General features: G+C 44.6%; 1 pseudogene; it reads left to right on the forward strand.

The window, feature by feature from the left end:
- The first annotated feature begins 13,700 nt into the window (after positions 1–13,700).
- LOC146861970 (calmodulin pseudogene) lies at positions 13,701–14,110 on the forward strand (annotated as a pseudogene).
- Positions 14,111–22,783: the final 8,673 nt, after the last annotated feature.

Here is a 22,783-nt window from a genome sequence, read left to right on the forward strand (position 1 = left end):
CAATGTGTAAAGTATTTATGCAGCACAAAAACAGTAATAAAGCAAAAACACCACACAAGAAAAATCACACAACTTTTTAGAAAATTGAGTCAATTTTATCAAATTATTTGACACCAAATGGACAGAAATACAATCAGTAGAAATGGAGTAATGAATTTTTAACGTTTTTAGTAAAGCCTAGCACCTAAAAATTATCAAAGCGTCAAAAGTCCAGTTGTGCGAGAACCTGTCAAAGTCGAGATATATAGCCAACCGCGATGGAGTGTGGATCGGATACAAGAACTGGATTGGACTCAGTCAACACTTACCTTCGGTCTTAGAAGTATTTTCAAGAAAGTTTTTCTTAGAAGGTAAAGTTCAGCGTGGCAGAGTTGCAGGTGGTGCCTGAGAAGGGAGCGTCATTGTTCAGGAGCCTCTGGACAAAGTTGCTGTGAAGATTTCTATGTTCGGACTTAGTCACTTTTTTGGAAGTCGAAAATATCCAGCGGGACGAGGCAGGAGGCTGTAGCTGAAACACATTTCCAGGACATTTGCTTACCCCTTTGACGAAGGATTGCTAAAAAGGGTTTTCTGGTACAATAAGAACGTAGTGGGAGCAGCATGGATCACCTGGATTGTCTCAAGTTTTGGATTTTGCCTATCTGGGCACATTTAGCACCACAACCAAGGGTTCAGGACTGGTAGGACACCAGTTGGGGGTTCAGGGCTCACTCAAGCAGGCTCCAGGTCTGTGTTCAAGAAGGTGGGAGCCTTTTATGTCCTTGCAGCTCTGAACAGGAGGCCAACAAACTAGCCCATGGAGTCACTCTGGTAGTCTTGGGTTCAGGTAAATTTGCAGGGGGCAAACAGCAGGCCCAAGCAATTGCCAGTGGCTGAGGATTATTCAAGCATACAATCAATCACGTTGTGTTTTGATGCCCTAAGTGTGACAGGTATGTCGAGATACCATGATCACTGTGCCACTGGATTCAAGCCATCCCTGATTGATGAGCTGATAATACAGGCACAAGCAGTCCTGGGTTGACTGTGTGCCGATTTAGGGAGGACCTTGCCTGGCTCTTCGTGTTGGACTGTTCCTACTGGATTAGGTCAATGCTGATTTGCATATGGCTGGGTCCAAACTAAGGTGACATGGTGGGCGAAATGTAGCCTGAGTGATTGCCAGTGACTGAAATTAATTCAAGAATCCCATCCATCACTTTGGATTTAGATGCCCTATATGTCACTGGTATGTCCAGACGTGGGCCCCATGTTCACCGTGACATTGAAATCAGGCATGCCTGGCTAATGAGCCCATCTTAAGGCAAATCCGATCCTGGATTGCTTATTTTCAGGTTCAGGGAAGACCTGGCCTGGCAGTTTGGGCTGGACTGTTCCCATTTGAGTAGGATCAAGGCTGGTTTGCATAAGGCTGGGCCTAAACTAAGGAGGCAGAGTGGGTGAAAAAAATGGATTAGGATTCGGCCCAAATGATTGCCAGTGGCTGAGATTCATTCAATCATACCTTCCATCACTTTGTGGTTTGATGCCCTAAATGTGACAGGTATGCCCAGGCATGGGTCCAGTGCTCACTGGAGTCACTGTCATCATGCTCTATCTGGCTGATGAGCCCATATTAAGGGCAAAACTGGTCCTGGGTTAGTTATTTGCTGGTTTAGGGAGGACCTGTCCTGGCAGTTTGGGCTGGACTGTTCCCATTGGAGGAGGGTCAATGCTGATTTGCATATGGCTGGGCCCAAACTAAGGTGACATGGTGGGCGTAAGTCGATGGATTGAAATGTGGCCTGAGTGATTGCCAGTGACTGAAATTAATTCAAGCGTTTCGACCATCACTTTGTGTTTTGATGCCCTAGATGTGATAGGTATGTCCAGACATTGGTCCTGTCCTCGCGCTGTCATTGGAATAAGGCACACCTGGCTGATGATCCCATGATAAAGGCAAAATGGATCCTAGATCTCTTGTTTTCTGGTTCAGGGAGGACCTGGCCTGGCTGTTCGGGCTGGACTGTTCCCATTGAAGCAGGGTCAAGGCTCATTTGCATTTGACATGGCCCAAACTGAAGTTGCATGGTAGGCAAATAACGATGGATTGGGATGCAGCCCCAAGCATTTGCCAGTGGCTGGGATTTATTCAAGCATTTCCTTGTGTTTTGATGCCTGAAGTGTAATGGGTATGTTCACATGTGCGTTGTATGCTCACTGTACCACTGTAATCAAGCTCTACCTGGATGATGAGACCCTAATAAGGGTAAAATGAGTCCTATGTTGCTTGTTTTCTGGTTCAGGGAGGACATGGCCGGGGAAATCGGGCTGAACTGTTCCCATTGGAGTAGGGTCAAGGCTGGTTTGCATAAGGCTGGGTCTAAACTGAGGTGGCATGGTGGATGTAAAATAATGGATTGTGTTGCAGCCCTAAGCGGTTGCCAATGGCTGAGATTAAATCAAGCATTCCATCAATCACTCTATGTTTTGATTCCCTAAGTGTGACGGGTATGTTCCAAAGTGGGTCCTGTGCTCACTGTGACACTGGAGTCAAATTATGCATGGGTGATGAGCCCATAATAGGCACAAAACAAGTCCTGGGTTGATTGTTTTCTGGTTCAGGGAGGACCTGGAATAGCAGTTTGGGCTGGACTCTTCCTATTGGAGAAAGGTAAAGAGTGATTTGCATATGGCTGGGTTCAAACTGAGGTGGCAGAAAAGGATGTGCTTACTGTGCCACTGGAATCAAGCTGTACCAGGATGATGAGCCTATAATAAGGGTGATACAGGTTCTAGGTTGCTTGTTTTCCGGGTCAGGGAGGACCTGGTCAGACAGTTCAGGCTAGACTGTTCTCATTGGAGCAAAATCAAGGCTGACTTGCATATGGCTGGGTCTAACCTGACGTGGCCTGGTGGGCGTAAACCAATGTATTGGGATACGATCCAATCGATTGCCAGTAGCTGAGATTATTTCAAGAATTCCATTCATCACTTTGTTTTTTGATGCCCTAACTGTGACGGGTGTACCCAGACGATGGCACCGTGCTCACTGTGCCACTGGACTCAAAGTATGCGTGGGTGATTAGCCCATACTAAGGACAAAACTATTCCTGGGTTGATTGTTTTCTGATTCAGGGAGGACCTGGCCTAGCAGTTTGGGCTGGACTCTTCCTATTGGAGAAATGATAAAACAGATTTAAATGTGGCTGGGTCTAAACTGAGGTGGCAGACAACAATGGATTTGGAGGAATGCTAGAAATGAGTTTTCTGGTTGGCTAAGGTTTGCACCTAAGCCAGGCAGAATCTACCACTCTAGTCAGGATAATGGGATTAAAATAACAGTTGCTCACCCCCTTGGTAGCTTAGCGCGAGCAGTCAGGCTTATCCCAGAGGCAGTGTGTAAAGCAGTTGCACATAACAAACAGTAATACATTGAAAACACTACAAAAGAAAACCACACCACTTTTAGAAAAATATCCAATATTTACACATGTGAAACAAGACCAAAACGGAGGAGCAGCATCAGCAGGCCTCGGTACCGGAAGTTGGTGCAGGAGTCATCGGCCCTTGAAGTAACACTCGTTGCAGGTCAAATTCCTTGAGTTCAAAATTAGGACCGCACGCATCGGACAGCGTTGTGGCTGCGATGTGAAGTGGAGCAGTGGAACTTGCAGTGCCCTCAGGTCGCGGTGCAGGCAGCGGCTCGGTGACGGTCGTCCAGCGGCGCCGGTGAGACCAGGGCTTTGGTGAAAAGCAGGGCGGTGCTCCTTGGGATGCTTACAGGTCACGGTGCAAGCAGCAGAGTACTTGTTGCTGAAGCGCTGTTGTCAGTAGATCCAAGGCTGCGGTACGAGACAGTGCAATGCAGTTTGCGGGGCCAACAGGTCGCAGTGTAGGCAGTGGCATCGTTTGATGATATGGAGTCGATTGCGTTGGCGTCGGTGAGCAGAGGCTGTGGTCTAGAACAGGGCAGTGCATTGAGTAACATTCGAGCTGTGCACACAAACCACGGTGCAAGCAGTGGCATTGATGTCAGCTTGGAGCGTCATCCTCAGTGAGACCAGGGCTGTGGTGTGAAGTGGGACGGTGCTCCGTGTTCTCCACGAGCGGTGTTCACAGCTCACGGTGCAGGCAGTGGCATCAGTGACTGCATCGCAGCATCGTTGAGTATACCAGGGTGGTAGTGGGAAGCATGCAGCTGCAGAGTATGCTGCCCGCAGGTCATGGTGCAAGCAGTGGCTCAGTGGTGGCAGCGGCGGATGGCGTCATCGGTAAGAGCAGAGTTGCGGTGCGAAGTGCTGCAGGTCTGGGCTTGGCTAGTGGGTGCACTTGCCGGGTTGACATGGCAGTAAAAGCTGAACGTAAACACTGCAGTGGCAGGTCTGAGACACCTTTGAAATGCTGCCTGTTTGGGTGGCACAATCAGTGCTGGAGGCCCACTAGCAGCATTTGATTTACAGGCCCTGGGCATACACATTGAACTGTACTAGGGCCTTAGTAGTGAATCAAATAAGTCAGTCATGGGAACCCCAATCCATAAACACAATTTACATAGAGAGCATATGCACTTTAGCACTGATAAAGTGCCCAGAGTACTAAAATCAACAAAAGAAAGGTCAAAATCAAGAGGCCAAAAAGCAAAAAGTCTGGGGGTAAACCCACTCATAAAGCCAAGTCTAACAAGGTGGCACCGAGTCATTTCCAGTGACTGAGATTAAATCAAACATTCCATCCATCACTCTCTGTTTTGATGCCCTAAGTGTGATGGGTACCATTCTCCCTGTGTCACTGGAGTCAAGTTATACTCTACAGATGAACCCATAACAAGGGTGAAACCAGACCTTGATGGCTTATTTTCTGGTTTAGGGAGTACCTGACCTGGTAGGTGAGGCAGCACTGTTCCCATTAGAATAGGGTCAAGGCTGATTTACATATGGCTGGGTCCAAACTGAGGTGGCATGGTGGGTAAAAAATGATGGATTTGATACGGTGCAAGAAATTACCAGTGGCTGAGATTAATCCATGCATTTCATCCATCACTTTGTGTTTTGATGCCCCATGATCTCTGGGCAACATAATGTAAGCACTTTCCTTCCAATTATACAGGGATTCCTACTAGGGTTGGCTAAGCAGTTGGCTGAGCACTAGGTATGCTCTTTGTCAAAAAGTGATTCAGGAGATAAATCGCTGTCTTGCTCCAATTTAACCTGAGGCTCTAGTGGAGACAAAATTACTGAGATGCTACGCTCATCCCCAGGTTACAAGCTTACAACTATTGTCAAAAGAAAATGGGGGCATGATTACTCTATTTAAGTGCTGGTAAAATCCAGGTTTTGTTGCCTCTAGCAGCTTTCTAAAACTTTTCAATTTTTTTCTTAGAAATTACCTGTCAGAGCACCAACTGAATAGATGCTCCTCAAGCATTATTTTTTTGATATACCGACGTATATTGATTTACCGCAATGGCTCCTAAGAGCCCAGTACTGTTTCCAACAGTAATGTTGTTTCTTATTGGTTTTGAACACAATTTCACATGTTGAACATGCATAGGATCCACCCATACAACACATTTGTTACAGCCAAAACAATCACTAATACTCATTAGACTGGATTACTTCACGACTCCTCCACAATCGTTTCACATCAAGGTCCTCAGCTTCAAGACCAGAACGTTGTATGACCTAGCTAGTTATACTCTCACTTCAACACATTGCTACAAACCTAGCTAGCTATCTGCCAAACACAGGGCCCTATGCAAACTATTGGCATTTGTATTCAAAGTAATGAATTGTACTGCTCCTGACTTCCTATCTGGCGTTCTACGCCACTATATTCCAAACCAAAATCTAGGCTCATTTTGTCCACGTTTCACCTAAGACGCCCTCTGCCACTTCCACATTTGGTCCTTTTACTTACCTTTGGGTTGCCACCTGTCCCATAGGTAAATACCGGTCATCTTTTCGTGCTTTAGGATTCAACTTAGACCCGGGGATGCTTATTAAGTATCAGTCAGGGATCATAAGGGCAGCTGTAGAACACTTTTTAATGTGCTTTCTTTTAACATTTAGGGCCTAATTTAAGAAAACTGTTGCATCGCTGTGTGAAAACAGCGATGCAACCGTTTTTACTGTCCCTACTTGCGATAGGATGGATGCGCTGTATTTAATGTGTGGCGCTCCATGTCACAAGGAGTTACAGATACGTCAGTCTTTCTGACGTGTCTGAACGTGCAAAAGTGGCACATTACTGGGGTGTGTCTGAAAACAGGTGCAGCTCCAGCAATGTGTCCTTTCACATGGGGCAAACCCCATGTGAAAGGCCTACATCAGTCTTACGCCTGCTGTGAGGCAGGCATAAGATATTGACACAGTAGCGTCCTCCCTGCATACACTATACATGGTGCAGGTGTAATGTGGCGCAGGGGTTTACAAAGGGACACACCTACCTAGATGCGTCACTTTGTAAATAGGGGGCAACATGGCGCATTCCTAATAAGGCGCCTACTGTTTAAAGTATGTACAGATAAGCGGAAAAATGCTGCTTTGTGTGATTTTTCTAATTTTTGTACGGAAGGGACATTAAATACCGGTCATACTAGTAGAAAGCAAGCCAGGTGGTAGCTCTACCTAGGAGGCCCACTCCACGGGAATTCTCGAACACCAGACGTCCGTGCATCACCCTCCATCCTGGAGTTCAAAAAAAGGACTGAAATATCATCTGCAACTAGCGAGCCTCCAGCGACTGCCCCCTCACTTGCCGCATAACGCATAACGCAGTTCATGCATATTTATACCTTTGTGTCTCACTAGATCGAAATAAGTACTAAGGTCTGTGTTCATCTTCTCCAGTGTTTTTCACGCAACTGTTTACTCGACTGCATAACCGATCACTTTGAATCAGTGTTAACCACCTTATCACACTTTTATTTGTATTGTTATTTTTTGTTGTAAAATCTTTCTGTTTGGAATATAATGGATTCTAAATAAAATAAATTGAGATGAAAGTAATAATTAAAAATCATCTTACAAATAATTCCTGCACCATTTACTTATGAGATACACATTATTAATCATTCAGTTCAGTTTCAGTCTAAAATAAACTATTTTCCTATTATTCCTATATTGTATTTAAACTTGATCCGGACATGCCTATCACTACTGTGCTCTGCTCTCTTTTCTAAATCCCTTTTCTATAGTTCTTACCATACATTCCAATAAATTAATCTGAAGGCACTGATTAAGATTTCTTATTTAGACCTTTGCTCGATGTTGCACTAATCGTGAGGAATTATCCGAAGAAACTAAGAAGCATATCTGCAAGCCCCTATCGCCACGGGATTGTCACTTTTTGTGACGTTTCTGTGGCAATAGGGGCTTTGCCTTATTTACAAGGCAGCGTTGAACCACTTAACATGGCTTAACACTGCCTTGTAAATAAGGCCCCCTTTCACGCTATGCTTAGTGTGAAAGGGGTGGGCAGTGGGTGTTGCAGTGGAGATTCGAACCGCAACACCCATTGATTTTGATGCTGCCCCCTATTTACAAGGGCAGTGTACATTGCAGGCAACGCCAGAGTTAAGACCAGGGAAAACCTGATTTTAAGTTAGCAGAACGAGGAGAAATGCTTTATTTCTCCTCTTTTTTGCTTTTTCCATGTGTGCTACCTTATGCAGCACACATGGAAAAAGCAATAAGCCTTGGATTGTTTATGTACAGGAAGGACCTCCTTCCTGCACATAAACAATCTTTTAAAAAAAATGACATTTCGCGACTTCCATGTGTGCTGCTTTAAGCAGCACACAAAGAAGTGACAAAATGCCATTTAAAGATTGTTTATGTGCAGGAAGGGGGATCTTCCTGCACATACACAATCTTCCCCTGCACGCAGCCACCCTTGCACTATGGTTCAAGGGTTCCTGCTTTGGTGCTACACTGCTAAGGGGGAAATGCAAGGCTGCAACATATTTTTGTAAATATGTTGCGGCTTTGTGTTTCTGAGGTGGCGGAGTTAGGCGTTAAGCCATCATGGCTAACGCCTCTCTCCGCCACTTCCTTGTACATATGCCCCTAATTTTGCAGAAATGTATTGTTTCGTTGCTATCGTTTAGTGATTTTGTGCAGAGAAATGCATTACAAATATTTCATCTCTGTTAACGAACTATTTAGGGGCATATCAACAAGGGCTTTATCTCTGCTTTTTTGGCTTTAAAAGCCAAAAAAGCAGAGATAAAACTAGCGCCCTATCAACAACAGGGTGCTAACATGCAAATTTGCATGTTAGCACCCTTTTATTCTACGCTTCCCCTTGCAAAGGGGGAGTCCCAGAGTAAAATAATAGGAGAAATGTCGCTAAGCGACATTTCTCCTATTATCAAGAATATCGCTAACCCTGTTAGAGACAAAAAAAGCAGCGCTAACCTCGGTTAACGCTGCTTTTTTACGTCTGGTATTTTCCTGACTTAGCCATGATATCCTATGGGAGGTGGATATCATGGCTAAGTTTGCCTGTCCCTATCAACAAGGTAACATGAGATTATCGCTGGGTTTCCAGCGATAATCTCACGTTAGCCTGTTAGCGTGAGGATTTTTATCGCTATTGAGATAAGCACGCTATCTCAGCGATAAAAATTCACGCTAGCCAGGCGATAATTATCCTAGCGCTAAGTGCGCTTAGAGATAATTATCGCCGGTTGTTGTTGATATGCCCCAGAGTAGGGTGTTTGTGCTCTTTTCTGGATGGGCAAAAATGCAACAATTCCTATTCCATATGTGCAAACGTTTAATGCACCTGACTCGACGGTGCGCAAAAAAAGTGTTATTTTCAAGGTGCTAAAGTAATCCACCTGCATACTGCGAGCGAGGCTCTTTGTACATCAGTCCTATGGAGCCACATTAAGTAGAGGTTGCCAGCATCGCAAGTGTCAGCAGAGAAATAAAATACCCCCCACTTTGGTCCAAATCCCAAATGAAACAATGTGGTGAAATGTTGCAGATGGCTCCTCAATTCTTAAAGCATGTGGACAAAAAGATAAAGGGTGTCTAGGTCATTCTGTTTGAGAAAATGATCATATTTATCAAGGTCTGTTTGCTGTGGCTGAGGCTCCTCAAAGATGTAGACAGGGTGACTGCTTCCCAAAAATATTTTGAAAAAAATGGGACCGTAATTTGCATTTTACAGATCACAGTATTGCCGACAGTCCTGGAAGACCTTAGCGCCTTTTTGGCCCAGAAGATACCTAACCGCGCAGGAGGCGGCCATTCTCCAGAGCTGTTATCACCCGGGCTTGTCTGGGTATTACAGACTGCTGTCAAACCCAAGGCACTAACCTGGTATTTAGTTAGCCCTGTGGGGATGATTCAGATTGGCCAAGACACTTTGCCCCAACTCCCTTCTGCAGCCTGGGATGGTCCCACAGTATCTGGCAGTTGTTGGGCAAGGGGGAAAAGTGAGTGGATGAGTACAAGAGAGATCTGCTCTAAAGGATATAAGGGTCGCTTCAAAAGGGCTGATGTTCTCTGTTGTATTGAAATCACATATGCTGCTCAGCTACATAGCACAAGAGCTTGCATGAACATCCAGGTAGATTGCTGCAAGGAATGTTTATATCACGTGTTAATCTGCTTAATTAGGTATTCTCTAAACTTTCTTTTATGAGGAAGAACTGCTTTTTATCCTATTATCTTTAAATCCTCTCGTTATGACCAGATTAACTGGGAAATGTTGGTTCCAATTCCCGTGTTTTTAAAGGAAATTAAAGCTGGCATAATAGGCCTTCTCAAAATTCTACATTTTACTCATTCACTAAACAGCTTAAATGACCTAAAATCACTTCTTGGCAGTGAAAATAAATGCTTCCTTTCCATTTGATTTTTTCTTATCAAACTTAATCAGAAACTTCAAATACTCCAAAAGCCTTCATGACCTTTAAGATGTAATTTTCCAAAGCATTCTGCACACCTAAATCATCTGTAGCTGTGTTCTTGAAAACAGCTGTAAACCATGTCTCTCAGAATAATGTTTGCCGAGCAATTATTCACATTGTTCCATTGGGTGCTTTAAATAGTTCTCACATCAGGTAAAAAATATAATTCACGTTCAATGTTTTCTATTTTCCCCCAGACTAAGATCCCCTTGCCTGCAAACATCTCCAGTCCACCCACAATGAGTAATTAAGTGGGGCGACTTAGCTTAAATGCAGTTCATGTATGACTTTTCATAACCTTTCTGTTTTCTTTATCTTGTAAGTCTCTAAAAATGAAAGCTGCAAATGCTGCTGAGAAAGTGGAAACTCATGGCTTCAGTAAAATCTAGTAAATACATAAAGCCTGGCAAACAAGGTCCTTTTTTCCTAAGATAACAAGCTAGGTACAAGTGGGGTGGTGTGGATTAAATACCAAGTTATGACCCCAAGATGGTGTTTTCATCCCTGTGCAAGTCTGCAACCCTGTGAGCACTCTCCAGACTTTCTTTTGAGAGCCAAATGTGCACATGTTCTTGTGCATGCACCCACCAAAGTGCAATCCTTGTGGATTACTGGCACCAGATGATGTTGTGTTTTGACCGTCATATTATTACATGACCACAAACCATTTCTGCTTTTCCCTTACATGTCATGCAAGTGCTAGACTCCTGGCACTTTGGACAGGGGTTGGCATTTTCCAGGGGAGGGCAGTCAACACTAGTGTTGTACTTTATCCGCATGCATGGATGCATTCCGCAAGATTCTCTGGGGATGTACAGGCCTCACTCATGATAATGCCTTTTGATGTTCGCCACCTATTTGGTACAAGGCAGAGAGGAGCACTTTAAGGAAAGCATAGCTTTGGTGCACTGTTTGGGACTGTTGGCCATTAGCAAACAGTTTTACTATCAATTCAGAAAGTTTAGAGGCTACTTCAAAGGCCTGGAGTACAAACAGAGACTGCCTTTTCAACCAATAAATGAGGCACCCCAGTACTTTCATGGCCATGGACGTGGGTTCTGGCAGGAAGCATCCATATCCTCTTCCCCTGCTACAACAGCCAAAAACCCATTTAGATTTCCCTTAGTGATGCACACCTAACAAGTGGGGACAGGATTCATCATTTCCTTCCAGGTTGGCAAACCATCACTTTCAATGTATATATCTTACATATCATTAAAAAGGCCTAGTCCTACCCTTTCATTCCACCGCACCCACTATTCCTCCAAATACAAGAGCGAATTTCAGGTGAGCAGCTGCCCATTCTATTGCATGTGATACAGTTGTTACTTTCTTAGGGTGTTATCAAGAAAGATCTGAACTCGGACAAAGGCGAGAGCTCCTACTCTTGTTATTTCCTTTTTCTGAAAAGTGAGGGTCTTTCATCCTGTGCAGGCATTTGGGGAGAAAAAATCAAAATGCTCACTCTGGCCCAGAATATGTCTGCTCTGGACCTGGGTGGCTGAATGTTATCCTTTGAAATACAGGGCGCGTATTCTCATATGCTAGTCCTGCAGTCCCACGGGCATTATCTGAGGTTCACGGTAAGCCAGGAGAATGTTCAGATTGCTGTGCTTCCTTTTGGCCTCACCAACGCCGCTCAGGTGTTCACAAAAGTAATGGCAGTGGTCACTGCCCTCCTTCGGAGGTCAAGGATACCAGTATTCCTATATTTTAATGACTGACTGTTGAAGGTAGCCTCACCAGTGTCAGTTGTGGATCACCTCCAGTCGAGTGTAAACCTGATATTTTTGGGGTTCGCTAACAATGAGCTGAAATCCAATTTAACTCCTTCGCAGAGGCTTCCAATCATTGGAGAAATCCTTGAGATAGTGGAGTTCAGGGATTCCCCTCAGGTAAAGTGAGTCGATGATGATCCTAATGCTTCCAGCTTGATCTTGTATCATGTTCGTAACAGGTTTGAGTGTTCTTTATCTTAGCCTCCTGCTTCCTCCCCGTCAACCATGTCAGCTACCACATACAGGCTTTGCAATGGAATTTAAAGTTTCAGTGGTTGCAGCACCAAGTCATTCTGCCTGATGCCATCCAAGGACAGATGGAGATTTGCAGTGGTAGCTGCTAGAAAGAAATTGGTGCTGCTGCAGGCCCCTCTCCCTTCCCCACCCAGGACAGATAGTGATGACAGTGGCATTCCAGCTTGCTGGAGAAGTCATCTGGGAGAAGTGGAGGAAGGCAGGCTCCATATCAGTCTGCTGACTGATTTGTCTGGCTCTGAAGGCCTTTCGTTTGGCTCTGAAGACCTTCCTGCTGTTCATTCAGGGGAGGCTGGAACAGGTCCTTACAGATTAAACCACTACCATGTGGAACTGTAACAAGCCGAGTGGAGTGGAGTCCTGAGTTCTGTGTCAGGAAACTCTGCATCTCTGGAAGTGTTTTGGATGGTTGCATGACAGAACAAAGCATGCCATTACCATGCATGACTTTACAACGCAGTCTTTACCACACATCTACCACTACTATGCACGTCTTTACCACGCATGTCCCTACCACGAAGATAGATCGCAATCCATTAAAAGTGCCATTACCATCCATACCATTGCCACACATATCACTACCACTCTAACAATTACAACACAGTTTTTTTTTTATATATAGAAAACTTTCTTTAAATACCCCCAAAAGTAAAAACAAATGGTAGTTAATCTAATTTGTCAAATACAATACAAATAAAATTGTGGGGGTGCGTCCCCTAAAAATATAGTATCAGGCCACTCAATATCTCTAAAACTCACGCAATAAAGTAGTGTGCAATGGAAAATGTTTTCAATACAAAAGTACCATGCACTCCATACCTACAAAATGCAACACTACACAAATCAATAAAACATTATTAGAAAACGACGCAACACAACAGAGAACAAGGCAGCAATGTAATTTTTTATACACATTTTCTAAAAATAAATAAATATTAAAATCATCTAAACATAGAGCAAACAGATTAAGAAACAGTTTAACATGGTTGCCATATACACATAAGTCTTTCTTTCATTTCATTTTATTCACTTGTCCTCATCCAACATAAAGGTTGTCAACATACAAAGCTTTTTCAGAATAAAAATAAATTGAATAAACTTCTAATAAAAAAAAATCTATATTCAAATGAGGGGAACTTACCCCAGAGAAGGTGCTGGACAGTGAGATGAGGGCAAAATTCCTTTTTCTAACACCGCTGGGCACTTCCCTTAGGGAAGATGCTGAACAGCGGCTTGGGGGGCAAAATTCCTATTCTAACTCTGCTGGGTTCTTACCTCAGGGAAGGTGCTTGACAGTGACTGGAGGGCAAAATTACTCTTCTTACTCCTCTGAAAAATTACCTCAAAGAAGGTGCTGGACAGTGACTGGTGGTAAAATAAATTTTCTAACTCTGCTGGGTACTTATCTAAGTGAAGGTGCTGGACAGTGACCGGCAGGCAACAATAGTATGTTAACTCCTCCAACAACTCACCTCGTTTTCGTTTCCATTGACCTTAAACGCTAAAAAGGCATTAGAAACTAAAAGAAAACAAAACCAGTGCAAATTCACAATCTAAGTTTTGAAGAAAAAAAAATCCAACAATACACAGGTGAGTTATCCTATCAAGAATACAAAATGTAAAGAAAGCAATAACAACAACAAAAAATCTGTTATTTCACCTGTGAGCTGAGCCTGAGAGTGGAGCAGTTATGACAGATAGCCTATGGATTGACACACACTTGCATCCTTCAAAATGGTTGACACAGGAACAGATTTGCTGAGTTCAAAGAATCGTTTTCTTTGTTTCGATAAACACGGCGATGGTACGATAACGACAAAAGCGTTGGGAAAGGTAATGCGGTCACTTGGAAATCTCACGAAGCAGAACTCCAGGATATGATCAATGAAGTAGATGCTGATGGCAACGGAACAATTGACTTTCCAGAGCTTCTTACAATGATGGGCAGGAAAATGAAAGATACAGACAGTGAAGAGGAAATAAGAGAATAATTCCATGTATTCGACAAGGATGGAAATGGCTACATTAGTGCTGCAGAGGTTTATCATGTGGTGACCAACTTTGGGAGAAGTTAACAGTTAAAGAAGTTAATTCAATGATTAGGGAAGCAGATATTGATGGTGATGGTCAAGTAAGTTATGAAGCGTTCGTACAAATGATGACAGCCAAGTGAAGGTGAACAGAATGTGTTAATTTTCTTGTGCAAAATTGTTTATTTGCATTTCTTTGTAACTTATTTGTAAAATGTTCCCCTACTTTCTAGAAAATGCATGTCTATTAAGAATTAATTTATTTTTTATTCCATCCACAAAAAGGAACTTAAGAGGTGATTAGGTAACGATTATTGCATGTTGCTTTTCCTGGATTTCACCAAAGCCATTCTGCACATCTGAAACAAGATTTGACTTTTCAAACCCACTGAGTTGTATCTGTAGATGGATATAAGCTACCATCTGTTATACCCGATGTTGGATTTCCTTGAGAAGTATCTGCATTGTTGAATTGTAGAGCTTAGCTCTACATGGAATATGGACAGTCAACAATATGGAATGAAAGTTGCACTACTGCAAAAAAACAGGTACAACATTCAGACACTAGAACACTTTTCTCAGCCATTCTTATTTTGTACTGCTGTCTGGACCAGAAGCTCAAATTCTAATAAACTTTGCTTTTTTAAGTTTGTTAAGCTCCTTCTTTGCTTACGGCACAGTTTACATCCAATTTATTCCAAGTTGCACATTTGTTTTCCAATAAAACAATTTATTTATATTTGCATACAGTCATTTCACCTGTTTTCCCTTCTACATTAATATAGAAAACCAAGAAACAAGTATTCAACCACAAAGGGAAACCATACCACTTTTCTACAGACAATGCATGACCACACTGGAAGAAAAAAAAACACACCAGTAAAATTTCTGAAAAAACCAAAGCTAACTACTTTCATCCTAAAAGCTACAAGCAATAGCACTTTTCTCATTTTCAACAGGAATAATAACACTATTTTCTCCTTCACCCCACTGTCTCAAGTAATCAATCAATCGGCGGTCGGTCCCTGGCTCCTTTGCGAGTCCGCCCACCATCGTAAAGGACCCCTAACTGTGTTTAATCCCTGGGAGGAAATAGACTGCTGAAATATGGTAGCTGTCTTTATGGTAGGGAGAGGTTAATTAAGACCAGGAGTCAATGGAGGTGTAGGCAGCATTTGTCATCCTATTGTAAAGGCAGATCGGTTACTCTGAGTGACACTGTTTAAAGGACCACAGAACATAACCACTCTGCCTCTGCAATGGAAATCTGTGTCAGGGAGAACATCCAACGATTAAAAATGCTAGCATCCACTTCCAATAAACCCTCTGGCTCAGTTTTGAGGGAGGTGTCCCAAAACATCCACATGCACGTTGCTAGTAGTATGCTCACGATACCAAATTTGAGGAGAATCGCTGAGAGTAAAAAATCAATCTATCAGGGAATTGTTAAGCGTGCTACTCACCCGTGAGGGCCGCAAGGAGCTGGGGTGGAAGCAGCTCCGGGCAGTCGAAGAGCCAGGTCTTCCTGAAGATGTGTAGAGTGGGCGCGTGTCTGATGTTGATCAGGATCTCGTTCCAGGTCTTTGCTGGGGCATAGGAAAAGGCTCTTTCACCTGTTATGGCTCTGTGGATGCTCAGGGTTTCAGCAAGGGCAAGGTCGAAGTCGGCGGATCAGAGGTTTCTCTTGGGTACGTGGAAGGCAATTCTTTTGTTGAGATATTGGGGTCTGATGTTGTGGAGGCATTGGGTGAGTATCTTGAAACTTCCTCTCTTCTCGATGGGGTGCCAGTGGAGCTCTCGCAGGTGTGGAGTGATGTGTTCATGTCAGGGGACGCCAAGGACGAGTCTGGCTGCTGTGTTCTGTATTGTCTGGAGTTTGTCCAGTAAGGATTTGCTGACCCTGGCTTAGAGGGTGTTTCCGTAGTCTAATCTGCAGGTTATAAGTGAGTGGGTGACGGCCTTTCTTGATTCAGGGGGGATCCATTTGAAGGCCTTGCGAAAGATGGAGAGGGTGTTGAAGCAGGTAGAGGTGACGGCGTTGATCTGTTGGGCATGGAGAGGGAGGAGTTGAGTATGATGCTGAGGTTCTGGGTGTGGTCTGTGGGTGTGGGAGGGCTACCGAGGGCGGTGGGCCACCAGGTGTTGTCCCATGCAGAGGGAAGGGTCCAAGGATGAGGACTTCTTTCTTCTCTTAGTTGAGCTTCAGGCAGCTGATGCTCATCCAGGTTGCGATGTCCTTCATTCCTTCCTGGAAGCAGAGTCTGGAGGTGACGGGGTCCTTGGTGAGGAAGAGGATGAGCTGGGTTTTGTCGGTGTAGGATACTATGCTGAGTCCATGCTGTCTGACGATGGCAGAGAGGGCGGCCATGTAGATGTTGAAGAGCGTGGGGCTGAGCGATGATCTTTGGGGTACTCTGCAGCTGATCTCTGTGGGTTCGGAGAGAAAGGGAGGAGGTCTGATTCTTTGGATTCTGCTGGTGAGGAAGGAGCGGACACAGTTGAGGGTGGTCCTGTGTATACCGGCATCGTGGAGTCTGGCAGTGAGAGTGCTGTGGGAGACAGCGTCGAAGGCAGCAGAGAGGTTGAGCAGGAGCAGGGCCACGGTGTGTCCGTGGTGTAGGAGTGTGCATATGTCATCTGTGGCCACGAGTAGGGCGGTCTCAGTGCTGTGGTTGCTACGGAATCCAGATTAGGAGGGGTCGAGGATGGAATTCTCGTCTATGAATTTCGTTAATTGGACATTGACGATCTATTCTGTGACTTTGGCTGCGAATGGGAGGAGAGAGTTGGGTCGTTAGTTCTTGAGGTCTGTTGGATCTGCTGAGGGTTTTTTGAGGAGGGGCTTGACTTTTGCACATTTCCAGTCATTGGGGAATATGCCGGCTTCGAGGGAGGCATTGATGGTGTGTCGTAGCTGCGGTGCGATGGTGGCAGCAGCTCTGTGGAAGATGTGCAGAGGGCAGGGGTCCATGGGGGCTCCTAAGTAAATGCCTTTCATGGTCGATGCGGTGTCTTCAGTGGTGACTGGGGTCCAGGAAGAGATGGTAGGCTGACTTTTGTTGCTGGGGGGTGGAGTAGGTTTGGTGTCCTGTGGAGGTTTGTCGAAGTTGTTGTAGTGCAGATCTTATTTTCAGGTAGAAGTAAGAGACAAGTTTGTTGCAGGGGTTCTCGGAGGGTGTGACGTCCGTGGCTTCGCTGGGCGGCTTAGTGAATTCCTACATGACCTTAAAGAGTTCCTTGGAGTTACTGGTGTTGGCGTGGATTTTGTTACGGATAAAGGTCCTCTTTGTGGATCTGATGAGTTGGTGGTATTCTGTCATGGCGCTCTTGTAAGTGGAGTGGTCTTCCGAAGTTTTGCTGTTTCTCCAGTTCTTCTCGAGAAGTCTGCAAGTGAGTCTAGCTTCTTGGAGGTCAGTGGTGAACCTGGGTCTCTGTCTGTCGGGGTTGCAGAGTGGGGCGAGTTGGTGATCCATCTGTAAAGTTTTTTGGCTGTGGAGTTGGTGTTGGTCGTGGTGGGGGGGCTTTGCGATTGCGGTTGGCATTGAGGTGCTCCTTGGTGATCTTGCTCCAGTTGCTTCGCTGTGGGCGGGGTGCCGGTTTTGGGTGTGGTGAGTTTTTTGATGTGGAAGTAAACACAGTAGTGGTCCATCCAGATGGATTGCGTGGTGTGGCTGAAGTGGATGTTGTTACCTCCTGTGAAGATGGGGTCAAGGGTGTATCCTGTGTTGTGGGTAGGGGTGGTGATGAGTTGTTTCAGACACAGGTTGGCTAGGTAGTCCAGGAGGGTGGTGAAGTTGGGGTAGCTGAGGTTGCCAGGTGGAATTTGAGGTCTCCGATGAGTATGTAGTCCATGGAGGCGATGGCATGGGTCATGATGAGGTCAGCGATGGCAGTGGTGAACGCGGTTCAAGGTCCAGGAGGTCTATAGGTGAGCGTGCCTCGTAAGTTCATTCTGGGGCTGGTCTGGATTTGGAAATGGAGGTGTTCGTGGTGGACTGGGAGTCGCTTGTGCTGGAGGTGGTGAGTCGGAGGGAGCTCTTGTGTGCCATGACAAGTACTCCTTCTGGGGGCTTGGGGCGGTCCTTCCTCTGGATCTTTTATCCATCAGGGATGGCGGTGGCAATGTCGGGCGGAGGTGGGGTTGGTCCATGTTTCCGTGAAGAAGGCAACTTCTGGTGAGAGGGTGTCAAGGAGGTCCCAGATCTCTACCGCATGTCTGTGCAGGGAGCGCACGTTGAGGAGGATGCATCTCAGGGCTATGGGGCTGCTGGCATCCAGCATGGGGTCGTCGGCCATGTTGGTGGGTTGGGTGATGAAGGTTTGTCGGCAGGAGAACTGGCTGTGGGTGGGGGCAGCATAGACAGCTGGCAGTTGTTGTTTCTTCCGGGGTTGAGTGTGAGGTGGGCAGCTGATTTGTAGTGGTGGGTGGTAGGAGAACCAGGGTACCTGGCGCTGGCCGCAGTCGGGTCGCGGATGGGCGCAGATGGGCTTGAAGGCCCATTAATTAGGGAAAGGGAGGGAAGCACAGTTGGGAGGCATAAGCGGAAACCGGCAGGTGGGAGGGGCCACAGGGGCAGCAGCGATGGGGAAGAGGGCGGCAAAAACGGGCACAGAGGACACAGACAAGGGCACAAACGGCAGGCAAAATAAAAATAGGTAAAATAAACAGAGGCACAAAATTACAGGAAAAAGACAGACAAAAGACAGAAAACAGGCACAGAGAGAAGACAGACAACAGAGGACCAGCAGAAGTGCAAGGCTTTCCCACTAGGCCACCAGGGATGAGGCGGAGGCAGGAGCCTACAGGTGGAGGAGGGCCTCGAACACCTACCTGCACAGGGCAGCAGCAGTGGCACAACAGTGGAGCTGCTGGGGGGAGATCAGGCTTCTGACCAGGTGGTCAGAGGTCTTGCTCAGACACCCGAGCACCGGCCGCCATTAAATAAGGGGTAGGAAAGAGCAACTGGGAGGCAAGAGCGGGAACCAGCAGGGGGGAAGGGCTGTGAAGAAGAGGACAGCAAAAACAGACCAGGTGGTCAGAGGTCACAGGCGAGTAATCCGCAAAGAGTAACACCACTATCCTACTCTGACATTAACATTCCCTAAAACTAACAGTTTGTTTTACTAATGAACCTTTCCTCCTGTATAGCAATTAAGTTCCTCTCAAATTAATACTAATATTTAGCACGACCCATAACTTAGTAACCCTTGAAAAAAAAGAACTTTGGATGATGGATGGGACTTTTAAATCAATACTCCATCCATTCACACAAATTTACACTATTTATGCTAACATAAACAATACAACTGTCCAATTAGTATACAGCTTACTCCCTGAAAAGCAATCCTCAATGTACACTGAATTTGTATCAGTAATAAAAAAGATAACAGTGAATAAAAGTCCACTGAAAATTAAATTGATTTTGAATAACAAATAATTAATAATATTATTACAAGAAATGTACACTGACACCCAAATTCAAGGATGTTTTTTTCACTTTTCCCAGGCATATTGGCGAAAAATTAAAAAACATCCTTAGCTGAGGATTGCATGTCAAGCAGTAATATACAGTTTGAATTGAAAAAATGAACAGCTTGGTGATTTGCACATCATGGGTGTATAGTTGAGTTCTACACACCAAATACAGAATCTGGATGTTTTACACAAAAAAAGGAAAAATTGTCTCCACTCCTAAATTAATTCAAGGACACTTGGATTGGCCATCCAAGCAAGTCGGGTCAGAGGAGGAAGCCAAGGTGCAAACACAAACAATGCCAAACTTAATAATTTCCTGGAATTTTAAAAAGAATTAGGAGTCCTAACTTTTCTACTACTAAATGCCTTCTATGAATGCCAAAAGTAGTAAGTTTAGGATTTTATCTCAGTTTAGTAGTAGTAAAGTTAGGAGTCCTAACTTTACTACTACTAAATGCCTTCTCTGAATACCAAAAGTAGTAAGTTTAGGATTTTATCTCAGTTTAGCAGTAGTTAAATTGATCAGTCTTTATTTACTACTACTAAATACCTTCTGTGAATACCAATAGCAGTAAGTTTAGGATTTTATTTCAGATTAGTTCTGTGAATCGGCCCCATTGGCTTTATTTTATATTTTAACATATTAATCCTCAGGATGTAAATTTAATAACTGGGTATTAGTACACTTCTATAGGAAAGTGCCCTTTTTGTATGGTCAGCCAACCCATATATTGCTCTGGTGCTGATTGTTATGACTCTGAAAGTGCACTGGACCCTGCTGCCCAGGCACTAGTGCCAGTGCTCTTTCCCTAAAGCGGTTATGTGTAAATTGGCATCCCCAACTGACAAGGACTTTACCTCTTTATAAGTCCCTAGTATATGGTACCAGTGGTACCCAGGCCATAGGTGAGTCCCCAGGGTTTGCAGCACTCTTCATGCCAGCCTGAGTGGCCCAAGTAAACTACTGACAGCAGGCCTGCCATTGTAGACTCCAGGAACAGTGTAAACTACTCCAAGTTGACTTTGCCCTCACCATGTGTGTTTCAAAGTCAATGCACTGCTGTTAATGTATGTCAGTCACCCCTATGAAAGGCCTCCTAAAGCCATGGAGACAGGGAGGATTATATTAAATGTGTTGGCATGTAAGTGCAAGCTTATATGTCCCTATAAAGGCATTTACCATTAAAATGATCGATTGTCCATAGGCTAATATGGGCTGACATACTGACAAACCTGAGGTTAGCAGCTCCATTCTGGGGCCATGTAAATATGTCGGGCCCGATTCACAGAACAAACTTAAGACTAAATCGTAAACTTACTACCATTTTGGTATTCACAGAATGCACCTAGTACTTCTGGTATTCACAGAATGAACTTACTACTTTTGCTATTCACAGAATGAACTTAGTACTTTTGCTATTCACAGAATGGATTTACGACTCCTAAACTTACGTCCACACTCGGGACGGAAATTCCGGCCCGGAGGCGGAGCTTCCGGCCCGGAGGCGGGGCTTCCGGGCCGGAGGCGGAGCTTCCGGCCCGGAGGTGGAGATTTCAGCCATATCCCCACCGGAATCCCCACCTCCGGGCCGGAAGCTCCGCCTCCGGGCCGGAAGCTCCGCCTCCGGGCCGGAAGCCCCGCCTTCGGGCCGGAATTTCCGGCCCGAGTGCGGACGTAAGTTTAGGAGTCGTAAATCCATTCTGTGAATAGCAAAAGTACTAAGTTCATTCTGTGAATAGCAAAAGTAGTAAGTTCATTCTGTGAATACCAGAAGTACTAGGTGCATTCTGTGAATACCAGAATGGTACTAAGTTTAGGATTTAGTCTTAAGTTTGTTCTGTGAATCGGGCCCGTCATGTTCGGTATCAAGCAACGTGCCTTTCCACTCCTGACATGAATCTTATGTCATGGGCGATGCAGCATGCACCCAGGTGGCTACCTTAGATGTTGCCCACCTGTTTCCCCCAACTTCTCTGTGTTCTGGCTGGCAGCCCATGCTTATGCCTCTAACACAGGATTTTGACCTCCTGCCCGGCAGCTCGATCACTTCAAGGGGTCAGGAACCAAGGCCTGGACAAGTAGAAAGTATAACCCTGGACATCCACGGAAATAGTGATATAGTAAAGAATTAAAAAGTTCTACCTTTGATTTTGCCATAAGTGCATTCATTTATTTACATATTTGGCCAGAGAAGGTCTACTATTCATATTTTTTCAATACTTTTTTAATTTTCCTGAATTTTTCAAATATTATTTTTAATAAACAGAAAAAGGTACTCCTATAATTTGTCTGCGCAGTGAAGTTGAGTAAAGTGGCTAAGTGGTGTGCTTGTGATATCTACAAAATATATACATGTGACTGATTGTGGCAATACGTTGTTACAGGTGGCACTCCTAAAGGAGTGTTGCATGACATAATCAAATTTCAAAATCAGTCCACATAAAGTTTTGCAGACGTTTCCAGCCCTCAATATAATGATTTAAAATGGGTTCATCATCAGGGCAGAGAAGTAAAAGGAGAAACTAGTTCGAAAAGGGGGGCCAAGTGACCTGTAAGTGACACTGTATCAATGGTGAACAAGAACAGATTGTCGTCTAAGCTTTACTGAATAAGACCGAAAGAATTGAAACAGTGTATACAGCAAGTATCACCTGCCTTTTAATGGCCATGGCAGGTGCTGTAGAGAGAAATCCTCCGCAGCTGGTCGCTGTTAAAGCGTCGTCTTTAGGAATAATCCAAAACGAATTAGCTTCAGATGGGGCCGCGTCTATAAACAGTAGGCTCCCAACGTACAGGATGTTAGGTGTGCAAACGCTTCTTACTAGATGTGGCTCAGGCTCTTGACTGCAAGGGGAACATATCTGGTCTGTGCTGGCAACACCTGCTGTATACACTGCTTCAATTATTTTGGCCTTATTCAATTGAGCTTAGACGACAATAGGTTCCTGTTCACCATTGATACAGTGACACTTACAGGTCACTTGGTCCCTTTGCCAACTGGTGTCTCCTTTTACTTCTCTGTTCTGATGATGACGCCATTTAAAGTATCATATCGAGTGGCTGAAACATCGACAAAACTCTATGCGGACTGATTTTAAAGTTTGATTGTGTTACGCAACACTCATTTCAAGAGTGTCGTCTGTAACAATGTATTGTCACAATCAGTCACATGAATATATTTCATATATATAACACAAGCGCACCACTTGGCCACTTTATTGACCTTCACTGTGCCGAAAAATTATAGGACCACCTTTTTCTGTTTTGTGAAAATAATTTTTGAAAAATCCAGAAAATGAAAGAAGGATTAACAGAATGTGAATGCTAGGCCATTTCTGG

Source organism: Triturus cristatus, chromosome 2_2 (assembly GCF_964204655.1).
Source record: "Triturus cristatus chromosome 2_2, aTriCri1.1, whole genome shotgun sequence".
In the NCBI taxonomy this organism is placed as follows: domain Eukaryota; kingdom Metazoa; phylum Chordata; class Amphibia; order Caudata; family Salamandridae; genus Triturus; species Triturus cristatus.